The sequence below is a fragment of the Phyllostomus hastatus genome, unplaced genomic scaffold, assembly GCF_019186645.2.
Source record: "Phyllostomus hastatus isolate PE091 unplaced genomic scaffold, TTU_PhHast_1.1 phas_contig_196, whole genome shotgun sequence".
Classification (NCBI taxonomy): Eukaryota; Metazoa; Chordata; class Mammalia; order Chiroptera; family Phyllostomidae; genus Phyllostomus; species Phyllostomus hastatus.
Genome location: NW_025333709.1, coordinates 24,259,651 through 24,272,004, shown reverse-complemented (window position 1 = coordinate 24,272,004; position 12,354 = coordinate 24,259,651). Strand labels below are relative to the sequence as shown.

The window sequence follows — 12,354 nt, the reverse complement described above, 5'->3', positions numbered from 1 at the left end:
AAAAGTCAAAATTACTCCTTGATCCACGGGCTGCAGAATGAATGTTGTATTAGCAGGCATAAAACATTAACCTTGTACATCTCCATCAGAGCTCTTGAGTGAGCAAGTGCATTGTCAATGAGCAGTAATATTTTAGAAGAAATCTTTAGGTCTCTACAGAGGGCTTAAAATATTCAGTAAACAATATTATAAACAGATATGTAGTAATCAAGGCTTTGTTGCTCCATTTATAAAGCACAGGCAGAAAAAATTAGTGTAATTCTCAAGGGCCCTGGAATTTTCAAAATTATAGATGAGCACTGGTTTCAACTTAAAGTCCCCAGCAGCATTAGTCCCTAACAAGAGAGTCAGCCTGTCCTCTGAGGCTTTGAAGCCAGGCACTGACTTCCATTTTCTCCTGTGAAAGTCTCCTATGCAGAAGATGGAAGCATCTTCTTCCAATATAAGGCTATTTCATCTACAGTGAAAATGTTGTTTACTGTAGCCACCTTCATTAATTATCTTAGTCAGACCTTCTGGATAACCTGCTGCAGCTTCTACATCAGCACTTGCTGTTTCACCTTGCCCTTTTACATTATGAAGACAGTTTCTTTCTATAAATCTCATGAACCAACCTCTGCTAACTTCAAACTTTTTCTGGACTTCCCGCCCAGGTGGAGGCGTAGGTAGGCACACTGCCTCCTCGCACAACCAAAACAAGTACAACAACAATTTAAAAACAAAAAACAACCAAAACTGACAGAAAAATTAAACTATATGGAAGTCCAACAACCAAGGACTTAAAGAAGAAACATTCATCCAGAACAGCAGGAGGGGCAGAGTCGGACAGCGGGGGCAGAGAAGGCTCACGGCAAGGTAGCAGCTGGTGGACCCAGTAAGGGCGGCTGATTGTGGGATGGGGCGGTCCCACATTCTCGAGCAAATAAACCAGGTGAAACTGGGCAGTGGGACAGACCACACAACCCAGGGTCCCAGCATGGAGAAATAAAGCCTCAAAACACCAACTGAAAACACCTGTGGTTGAGACAGCAGTGAGAGAAACTCCCAGCCTCACAGGAGTTTGTTGGAGAGACCCACGGGGTCCTAGAACATACACAAACCCACCCACACAAGAATCAGCACCAGAAGGGCCCAGTTTGCTTGGGGGAATCAGAGGTAGTGACTAAAATCCGGCAGAGAGCAGAGCAAGCACCATTGTTCCCTCTCGGACCCTTCCCCTACATACAGTGTCACAACCCAGTGACGTGGGTTACCCAACCCAGGTGAATACCTAAGGCTCTGCCCCTCACTACGTAACAGGCGCATCAAGGAAAAAAAAAAAAAATGGTCCAAATGAAAGAACAGATCAAAGCTCCAGAACAAATACAACTAAATGATGAAGAGATAGCCAACCTATCAGATGTATAGTTCAAAGCACTGGTAATCAGGATGCTCACAGAACTGGTTGAATTTGGTCACAAATTAGATGAAAAACTGAAGGCTATGCTAAGCGAAATAAAGGAAAATGCACAGGGAACCAACAGTGATGGGAAGGAAACTGTGACTCAAATCGGTGGTGTGAACCAAAAGGAAGAAACATCCAGCCAGAAAAGAATGAAGAAACAAGAATTCAAAAAAATGAGGAGAGGTTTAGAAACCTCCAGGACATCTTTAAACATTCCAACATCTGAATCATAGGGGTGCCGGGAGGAAAAGAGAAAAAGCAACAAGTGGAAAAGTTATTTGAACAAATAATAAAGAAGAACTTCCCCAATCTGGCAAAGGAAACAGACTTCCAGGAAGTCCAAGAAGCTCAAAGAGTTCCAAAGAAGTTGGACCCAAAAAGGAACACACCAAGGCACATCATAATTACATTACCCAAGATTAAAATGAAGGAGAGAATCCTAGAAGCAGCAAGAGATAAGGAGGCAGTTATCTACAAAGGAGTTCACATCAGACTCTCAGCTGATTTCTCAAAAAAGACCTTACAGGAAAGAAGGGGCTAGAAAGAAGCATTACAAGTCATGAAAGGCAAGAGCCTACATCCAAGATTGCTCTATCCAGCAAAGCTTTCCTTTAGAATGGAAGGGCAGATAAAGTGCTTCTCAGATAAGGTCAAGTTAAAGGAGTTCATCATCACCAAGCCCTTATTGTATGAAATGTTAAAGGGACTTATCTAAGAAAAAGAAGATAAAAATATGAACAGTAAAATGACAGCAAACTCACAACTATTAGCAACCACACCTAAAACAAAAACAAAAACAAACTAAGCAAACAACTAGAACAGGAACAGAAACACAGAAATGGAGATCACATGGAAGGTTATCAAGAGGGGAGTGGGAGGAGCAGAGAGGGGGAAAGGTACAGAGAGTAAGTAGCACAGATGGTAGGTAGAAAATAGACAGGGGAGGGTAAGAACAGTATGGGAAATGTAGAAGCCAAAGAACTTTTAAGTATGACACATGGACATGAACTAAAGGGGGGGAATGTGGGTGGGAGGGGGTGTGCAGGGTGGAGGGGAGTGAAGGGGGAGAAATGGGACAACTGTAATAGCGTAATCAATAAAATATATTTTTTAAAAAAACTTTTCTTCTGCAGCTTCCTCACCTCTTTCAGCCTCCAAAGAGTTGAAGAGTGTTACAGCCCTCTTCTGTATCAGGTTTTAGCAAAAAGGAATATAACTGGTTCTATCCACACCACTAAAACTTTTTCCTTATCAGCAATAAAGCTGTTTTGCTTTCTTTTCATTCATGTACACTGGGGTAGTACTTACAATTTCCTTTAAGAAGTTTTCCATTGTATCCACAACTTGTTTGACAAAAGAGGCCTAGCTTTCAGCTTATCTTATCTTTTCAACCAGCCTTCCTACTTAGCTTAATCATTTCTAGCTTTAAAGTGAGAGACTTTCTGAAACTCTTCCTTGCACCTGAACACTTAGGGGTCCACTGTAAGGTTACTTACTGGCCTAATTTCAGTATTGTTGTCTCAGGGAAGCCCCAGGTGAGGGAGAGAGACAAGGGAACAGCCAGCTGGTGCAGCAGTTTGCTGTTTTGTATCAGCATGACTCGTGTACTCCAAAACAATTACCAACATCAAAGATCACTGATCACACGTTACCATAACAATTATAATAATGAAAAAGTTTGAAATATTGCAAGAATTACCAAAATGTGACACAGAGACAGGAAGTGAGCAAGTACTACTGGAAAAATGGTGTGATAGACTTTCTCAGTGTAGGGTTACCACAAACCTTCAATTCAATTACAAACACAGCATCCGAGAAGCACCGATAAAACGACATACGCCTGTACAAGAAAAACATACAAAAGCTACCCTATTTATATAGTCTATCAATGAACATGTGGATACTGTAATAAGAAACACAATAATATTCACAATCAGAAGATATAATATTTAAGTATAAATATAACAACATATATATAGGGCTTATATGCTGAAAACTACAACACAATGAAAAATATCAAAGATCTAAACAAGTGGAAAGACAGCATGTTCACAGGCTGGAAGACTCAATGTCGCAAAAATGTCGATTCTCCCCTCATCGATATACCTACCAGTTTAACACCATTATACCAAAATCCCAGCAAGATTTTTGTGGCTATGGACAAGATTATTCTAAAATTAAAAAGAAAGACAAAGGAACTAAAACAATTTTGAAACAAAGTAAGTGGGAGGAATCAGTCAACTCAATTTCAACACTTGTTATATAGCCACGCAATCAAGACTGTGTGGTTATCAGTGGAGAAACAAACATACAGATCTGATAACAGATTATATATACCTTTGGAAACAGAAGCAAGAACCCAGAAATAGACTGACATAAATATGTCCAACTGACTTCTGACATAGGTATAAATCAATCCAATGGAAGAAAGACAGCCTGAAAAACAAATGGTACTGAAGCAAGTGGACATCCATGATGAAAATGAGTTAAACTTGACCTAAGTTTCACACTTTAACTCAAAATGAGGTGCAGACTTAATAAAGCTATAAAACTTTTAGGGGAAAAAAATCAGGAAAAATTTTTCAGGACCTGAATCTAGGTCAAAACATCAAAAGTATGATCATAAAAGAAAAAACTAATAAACTGTATTCATCAAAATTAAAAACTTTTACTCTATGAAGGCCCTTATAAAGAGGTTAAAAAACAAGCTACAGACTAGGAGAAAACATTTATCCAACAGACTAGTATCTAAAATATAAAAACAACTTATCAAAACTCAACAATTATCCCTAACTGGTGTGGCTCAACGGGCTGGGCGTTGTTCTGCAACCCAGAAGTCGCTGGTTCAAGTCACAGTCAGGACTCATGCCTGGGGTGCAGGCCAGGTCCTGGGTTGGGGCTGTGTGAGAGGCAACCCATTGATGTTTCTCTCGCACACTGATGTTTCTCTCCATCTCTATTTCCCTCCCTTCCCCTCTTTATAAAAATAAATAAAAATAAAATCTTAAAAAAAACTCAGCAAGAAAAAAATTAATTAGAAAGAGGGCAGAAAATAGTTAAGAACATTACACCAAAAGGATATACAGATGGCAAATAGGCACATAAAGTAAATGTAAACAAAAATTACAATGAGATATTACTCACACATCTATCAAATTGGCTAACACAAAAACAGTGACAGCCCTGACTGGTGTAGCTCAGTTGATGGAACATCATCCTGCAAGGCGAGAAGTTGCTGCTTCAATTCCCAGTCAGGACACATGCCTGGCAGGTTCGGTCCCTGTTCAGGGTGCATGTGAGAGGCAACAATCGATATTTTACTCTCACATCGATGTTTCTCTCCCTCTCTTCCTCCCTTCCCCTCTATCTAAAAATAAATAAAATGTTTAAAAAAAATTTTTTTTTTAAAGTGACAACACCAAATACTGGCAAGAATACAGAGAAAATGGATGGCTCATACAAGGATGATGGGAACATAAAATAATACAACCACTCTAGAAAACAGTTAAGTTTTAAGTTCTTTAAAAAACTTAACAGGTAACTACCACACAACTCAGCAACTGCACTTCAGGGCATTTATCTCTAAGAAATAAAAAATTACATTTACCCCAAAACCTATACACAAATACATATTGCAGCTTTATTCATTATAACTAAAAGCTAGAAAACAATTCAGATGCCTTTCAATGGGTGAATGGTTAAACAAACTCTAGTACTTCCATTCCATGAACACTGGTTAGCAATAAAAAGGAACATACTATTTACTGATACGTAAAACAATCTGGATGAAATTCCAGAGAATTATGATGAGTGAAAAAAGCCAATTCCAAAGGCTAAATACTGAAAGATTCAATTTATTTAACATTCATGAAATGACAAACTTCTGAGAGAACAGGTCAGTGACCACCAAAGTTAAAGGATAGGGGAGTGGGTGTGGCTACACAAAAAGTGGGTGTAGAAACTTGAGAGATTCTTGTGATGAAAATATTCTGCATCTTGACTGTAGTAATGTCTGCATCCTGGTTGTGATACCATACTACAGTTCTGCAAAGATGTTTCATTGGGGAACCAGGTAAAAAGCACAAGAGATTTCTTTGTATTATTTATTACAACTTCACATGAACCTATAATCTCAAAACAAAACATTTCATTTTGAAAGAAAAAGCACATGTATTAAAAATTGAGTTTTTCAACCACATTAATCACATTTCAAGTACTCAATAGCTACATGTGGTTGGTGACTATCATTTGGACAGCACAAATAGTGAATTTTTTCATCAGTGCTGAAAGGTCTATGGAATAGCACTGTTCTAGAATGTAAGTCCCATGAGCCAAATGAATATCCCATCTCAGGAAGACAAGAAGCTTTCTAAGCCAAATCGTACAAATAGGAAATAATTTTTTAAAAATAGTAACATATCTGGGCACATTTAAATGTAAAATACCTGTATATCATAAAACTTAGGAGAAAATATGTATAACTATGGCAACTGTTTCCAATTTCTCTCCTTCCGTTCTTCAACAGGATCTTGCCCTCCCTATTTCTACCACTACACTAAAACTGCTCTTACCTAAATTCCCATTGACCTACATGTTACTAAAGTCAATAAGAGGTCCAGTTAACCAGGAAGATATAGCACTTCTAAGTTTATATTCAGCTAATAAAACTCCTCTCTGTAAATATTAGAACAAGAGCCCCAAGCCCCCCAAAATGGAAATAAGCAGAAAGGACATAGAAGATCTGGACTATGCAATAAATATAACTGCACTTAATATCTATAGAACACTAGATCCAATAACCACAGAACACACTTTATTTTCAAATACTTATAAAATTATGCTAGAAATCTAGCAAAAATATAAGTAGAACCCAATTATTTAAAAATTAAGACATATACTTCTACATGAGTCCAAGAGCCCACTATGTTAATTAGAAAATATTTTAAACCAAATAAAAATGTTACATATCCAAACTTGTGAGATACAACTGAAGTCACGTGTAGATGAAGATGCATACAAATGCATGCATCAGAAAAGAAGACAGGCTGAGACATCAACGATCTGAGCATCCAATCTAAGCATTCAGGGGAAAGCGCATGCACACATATACAGCAAATCAAACCCAAAGAAACAAGGAAAAAGGAAAAAATAAAGAGCAGACAGAAAACAAATATACAGTAAAAAGGACCAACATTGTCAAGAGACAATTCTTTGGAGGGAAAAAACTGTTTCTTAAAAAAACTAGTATTAATGATAAATCCCTGGCAACAGTGATCAAAAAAAAAAGAGAGAGAGAGAGAAGGTGCAAATAACCAACATCAGAAATGAAGAAGGGGATATATCACTTTCAAGCCCTCAGATAAAAAAAATAAGAAGATATCATAAATAATTTTATGCCATTAAATTTTAAACCCACATGAAACTACCCACATGAAACTACCCACTGAACACGTCCACTCTGTGTATCTAACAGACATCTCGTACCAGGTGTGCCTACAGGTGGTATGATACTCCACTGCAGACCTGCCCTAACTACAGTCCTTTCAATCTCAACTAATGGCAATTTCTACATGCTAGGGCCAAAAAATTAAGTGTCTTTTTTGTCTCCTCTTTCCCTCATACTTCCTGTCTGATCATTCAGCAAACCTTGCCAGTTCTAAATTCCAAATATTTAATATGTTCAGGTCATACAATAACTCTATGTTGAATCTTCTGAGGAACTGCCAGACTCTAATCCAAAGTGACTACACGATTTTCAATTGCCAACAACAATGTATGGGGGCTCCCATTTCTCTGTATCCTCACCAAACATATTATTGTCCACTTTTTTATAATGGCCATCTTAATGGTATCTTATTGCAGTTTTGACTTGTCTTTCCCTAATGACTGATGTTGTTAACCATCATTACATGTGCTCATTGACATTTGAGGAAATGTCTATCCAGATCCTTCGCCCATTTTCAAATTTAAGGGTAACTTATCTATATTACTGAGCTAGCAGAGTTCTTTATACATTCTGGATGCAACTCCCTTATCAAATCATTTCTCCCATTCTATGAGCTGTCTTTACACTTTCTTGATGGTGTCCTTTGAAGCACAAACATTTTTTATCTTGATGATTTTACCTATTTTTTGGTCACTAATACTTTTGCTGTCCTATTTAAGACACCTTTACCTAAACCCAGGTCATAAAAATGTATGCCTAAGTTTTCTTCTAACAGTTTTACAGTTTCAGCTCTTACATTTCAGTTTTTAATCCATTTTGAGTTAATTTTTGAGTAAAGTATGACATAGGGTCCAAGTTAATTCTTTTTCATGGGATATCCTTGGCACCTTTGTCCCAAATCAACTGACCATAAGTGTAAGGATATATTGTTGAGCTCTCCTCAATTATATTTCATTGGTCTATATATCTACTCTTGTATCAATATCACATTGTCTTGATTACTGTAACTTTGTACTAAGTTTTAAAATGAAGAATGTGAGTTTTCCAACTTGTTCTTCATTTCCAAGACCAGTTTGACTATTCTGGGCTCCTTGCATTTTCCACATGAAATTTAAAATCAGCTTGTCAATTTCTGTAAAGCCGCCAGATGGAATGTTGATGGGGACTGAGCTGAATCATCAGATGATAAATCCGATTAGATCACTTCCTTCTTTTAAAACCTATCACCACACTGCATACCACACAGAGCAAAAAGTTTACCTTCTTAAAAAGGCCTGGTTAAGATCCAAAACACTAAAAACTCTCTCAAATGTCTTGCAATTCTCCTTCTTGCTTTCTTATACTCACCCAGCATTGTCCTGCTTCACTGCCATTTTGCATGATTCTCTGCCTGAAATACACTTCCTTCAGGTATCTACCTAACTCACTCACTCCTTACATGACTTTATTCAGGCACCTGGAGGGAAGTTTTCCCTAACTACCCTATGTAAAATTGCACGTACACACATTCTCTCCATCTCCCCTTCATTATTTTTTCTTCCAAAGCAATCATCACTTTATAATTTAAATGTTTATTTTATTTAATGTCTATTAAAACACTAAACACTAAAAAGCAAGCTCCTTGAGGGCAAATGTTTCTGTCATTTATGTTCACTCCTGCATTGCTATCACAAAACTAAATCCAATATTAAAAGAATGTCTAGCACATAGTAAGCATTCATGAAATTTCTGCAGGATGAATGAAGGACTAACATACATAAAAAGAACCAAGAAGAACAGGAAAGCATTAGGCACAGAACTCTAAGAAACAAACACTTAACAAACATTAAAAAGTCTACCCTATTAATAAATAAAATTAAGAGCATATTATGTTGCTTATTAAACAAAAAAATAAATAATAATAACCCGGTGTTGGCTAGGCAAGAGTGAAATAGGAAGTCTTGTTGTACATTGTAATGAGTATAAACTTTCCTGGGAAGCAAACAGGTGCTATGTATCAAGAAAATTAAATTACTTACATTTTTTGACCCAATAATTCCACCTCTAAGAATTCATCAAAAAAACCATAAATTTATATAAATATTTACATAAAGATGTTCAAAATACAGTAATTTTTTACAAATAAAAATAAAAACTGAAAAACTAACTGATGAGAAAGGAATAAAACACTATAATTTCTGGTGATAGTTCAGTATGATTTATTAAATACTTAATATATGCCAGCTAGAATACAAACACCATGATTTTACTTAATTCTTAAAATGTAATACTATGCCTATTTTACAAAAAAGAAAACTAAGAACTAGAAAAAAGTAAACATCAGGCTTAGGGCTCTCAATTAGCAAAACTGGATCCAAACCCAGGTTCTTTAAACTGCACTAACTACATTATCCTTTTAGATTCATAAGATAAAATTTTATACAGCCACTAAAGACTATTATTTTAGATAATATTTAATTGGAGTTTTTTAAAAGGTGCTAAAAAGGAAAGACACAAAACTGTATGTAATTTATACAGACACCCAAATGGGATTAGCCTATAATATTAGACTGGAAAGAAAACCTCTGGATAATGGGACTAAAATTAACTATTTTTAACACTGTTATTTATATACTACTTTCATATTTTCAAAACGATCTATACTATGTATGTTCTTTCACAATTAGGGAAAAACCAATCACTATTTTCAATTGAAGCTGAATCCTGGACTTCTTGGAGGAATAGATTCCTCCTGCAGCTTGCAAACTATGCATCTCTCCCACCTGGTTTCTATTGTATCTACTATATGTTAGGTAGTTTGAGTTCCAAACAATATTTACTATACTAGAGAAACTCTTATGCATAAAAACACATGAGTACATAGCTAACATTACCTTCCAATTACCAATTTTACTTTGTATATCTAGTATTTTTCAATCCCATTTATTCACTTAAGTTCATGTTTAACTCTTCCATCTTGGAATTCCCATATCATTTTATGAATAAATCTGCTATATGTATATAAAGAGTGGTAATTTTAAACAATTTACCTTTATGAAAAAAATATCTAGAAAATAAATTTCTATAATGACCAAGAAGGATTTATTTAATACTCAATATCAACCATCTAGGAAGAACAAGCCTAAGAAAAATGATACTATCAATAAAATATAGTAATATTTTAGCTCTTTATAACTATCAGAAAAGGAACAAAAACAAAGACATCTCTCTAAGGAATATATAGGAAAGCTATAGGACCCAAACATGGAATGATCTCAAAGAATATCAAAAAAACATCTTCCTCAGACACAAATGCTACCAAGAACCAATAAAATCAATCTTTACTGGAGATTAAGTTACCTAGAAGATGATTTTAAGTGTACTGTGATAAGGGTAAGGTAGATACTAAATTTTATCAAAGCAGAAAGAGTATGTCATTAAAACAAGACAGCATTTATAGAAAATGTAATCAAATTAAGGTAACCAATAATCTTAAATGTACCTATCTGTCATAAGAACTATTACAATAGATCATTGAAAATATCTTTATATTGAAAGAGCATGATTAAATAAATTATGGCAAAATCACCCTCTGGAATACTTGTAGCTGCTAAAAAGTTTAAGGTGGAATGTAGAAACCAGATGAGCATAAAAACTAGAAAGATCTCTGAGACAAGGAAAACTCAGTTGCTGAACAATATACAGTCTTTGGGCAAAGAATGGTAGGAAGGTGTATTTCTCTGTTATTCAACATTTTCTATAATCCTTCATTACTTCCTGTCAGTATATTAGCCTTGCTTAGCTATTTTAGAGCCTCAGTGTTGGTTTCACTGACTAATTTTCATCTATATGAAAATATTTCCCAAATTCGTCATGTTCTTTGAGGACATGAATTATCACATACTCCGATCTAGCACTTAGCCTGAATCCCATACACAAAAATGGGTGCATAAATATTATTTGTGGATGGTTAACAACATGTAAAATATGAAGGAGTAAGAAGGGGCATTTTAGTACCAGAGAAACTAAAACATACATAGGAAACCAGGACCACGATATAGTGTCTTTAGGCTTTTTGGGTCAACATATTTTACGTAATCACAAGCTCTTTGAGAAATTCTAGTAACCAAATCTGTTCATTTGAAAACTTATGTGAAAAATATTCATATTCTACGACTTGAATATTTACTGTCTCTTTGGATGCTATCAATACACTCATTAAGGCCACAGCTGATATCTGCAAACTCTACAGCTCTTCCTATTATCCAAAATAATGTTACTATAAAAATATATAAAAATTATGTATAATATATACAATAAAAGCAAGTTTATATCAAACTATCTTAAATAAAATCAAAGTCCAAAAACACACAATATTTATGATATAAATATATATGATATTCTAAAGAGAGAGCAAAAAAGTAAAGAAAAAGAAATAAGGCCAACCTCACATGCCATCACTGGAAGTGCCTATTACACTCTGGAAATGATTATACAATATAAAGGGGGGAAACTAAACATTAATTCTGCCTTTTAAGTAAAACATTATTTCAAGGTAAACGAAACAGCCCTAGTTAATGAGGGAAACCTCTATATAGAAGCAGACAATGTAAAAGGAATGTAAAAGAAACAACAGAATCCAAAACTAACTACAATTTTATAACTCATAACTAAAGAGCTACCCAAAAATCAATAGTTATCAATGAAGTCAGTCTAAAGTTATTAGGTAAGAAAAAAAAAGTCAGAGTCAGTCAGTAAGTGAAAGGTGGATAAGAGCTTAACCTGTTGCCAAAGTACCATGCCACATATTACTTGTTAAATGCAAAAAAGAGTGCTCACTTCGGCAGCACATATACTAAAATTGGAACGATACAAAGAAGATTAGCATGGCCCCTGCACAAGGATGACACGCAAATTCGTGAAGCTTTCCATATTTTTTATCAAAATAAAAGGAGAACCAACTGTATGGGAAAACATATTTGCCAATGATACCTCAGACAAGGGTTTAATCTCCAAAATATATAAAGAACTTACACGACTCCACTCTAAGAAGACAAGCAACCCAATTAAAAAATGGGCAAAGAACTTGGACAGACACTTCTCCAAGCAGGACATACAGAGGGTCCAAAGACACATGAAAAGATGCTAAGTATCGCTAGCTATCAGAGACATGCAAATTAAAATCACAATGAGATACCACTTCACACTGGTCAGAATGGCCATCTTAAACAAAGCAACAAACAACAAATGTTGGAGAGGATGAAGAGAAAAGGGAACCTTAGTGCACTGTTGGTGGGATTGCAGACTGGTACAACCACTATGGAAAATAGTACGGAATTTTCTGAGAAAACTAAAAATGGATCTGCCTTTTGACCCAGCAATTCCACTGTTAGGATTATATCCTAAGAATCCTGAAACACCAATCCAAAAGAACCTATGCACCCCAATGTTCACAGCAGCACAATTTACAATAGCCAAGTGCTGG

General features: G+C 35.6%; 1 protein-coding gene and 1 non-coding gene across 10 annotated transcripts in view; one reads left to right on the top strand and one right to left on the bottom strand.

The window, feature by feature from the left end:
- N4BP2 (NEDD4 binding protein 2) overlaps positions 1-12,354 on the bottom strand; it is a 101,816-nt gene that overhangs the window by 73,557 nt on the left and 15,905 nt on the right. The gene's annotated exons all lie outside the window — the stretch shown is intronic.
- On the top strand, positions 11,701-11,807 carry LOC123815986. The gene has a single exon (XR_006785201.1). It is a non-coding gene; the product is annotated as a U6 spliceosomal RNA (small nuclear RNA).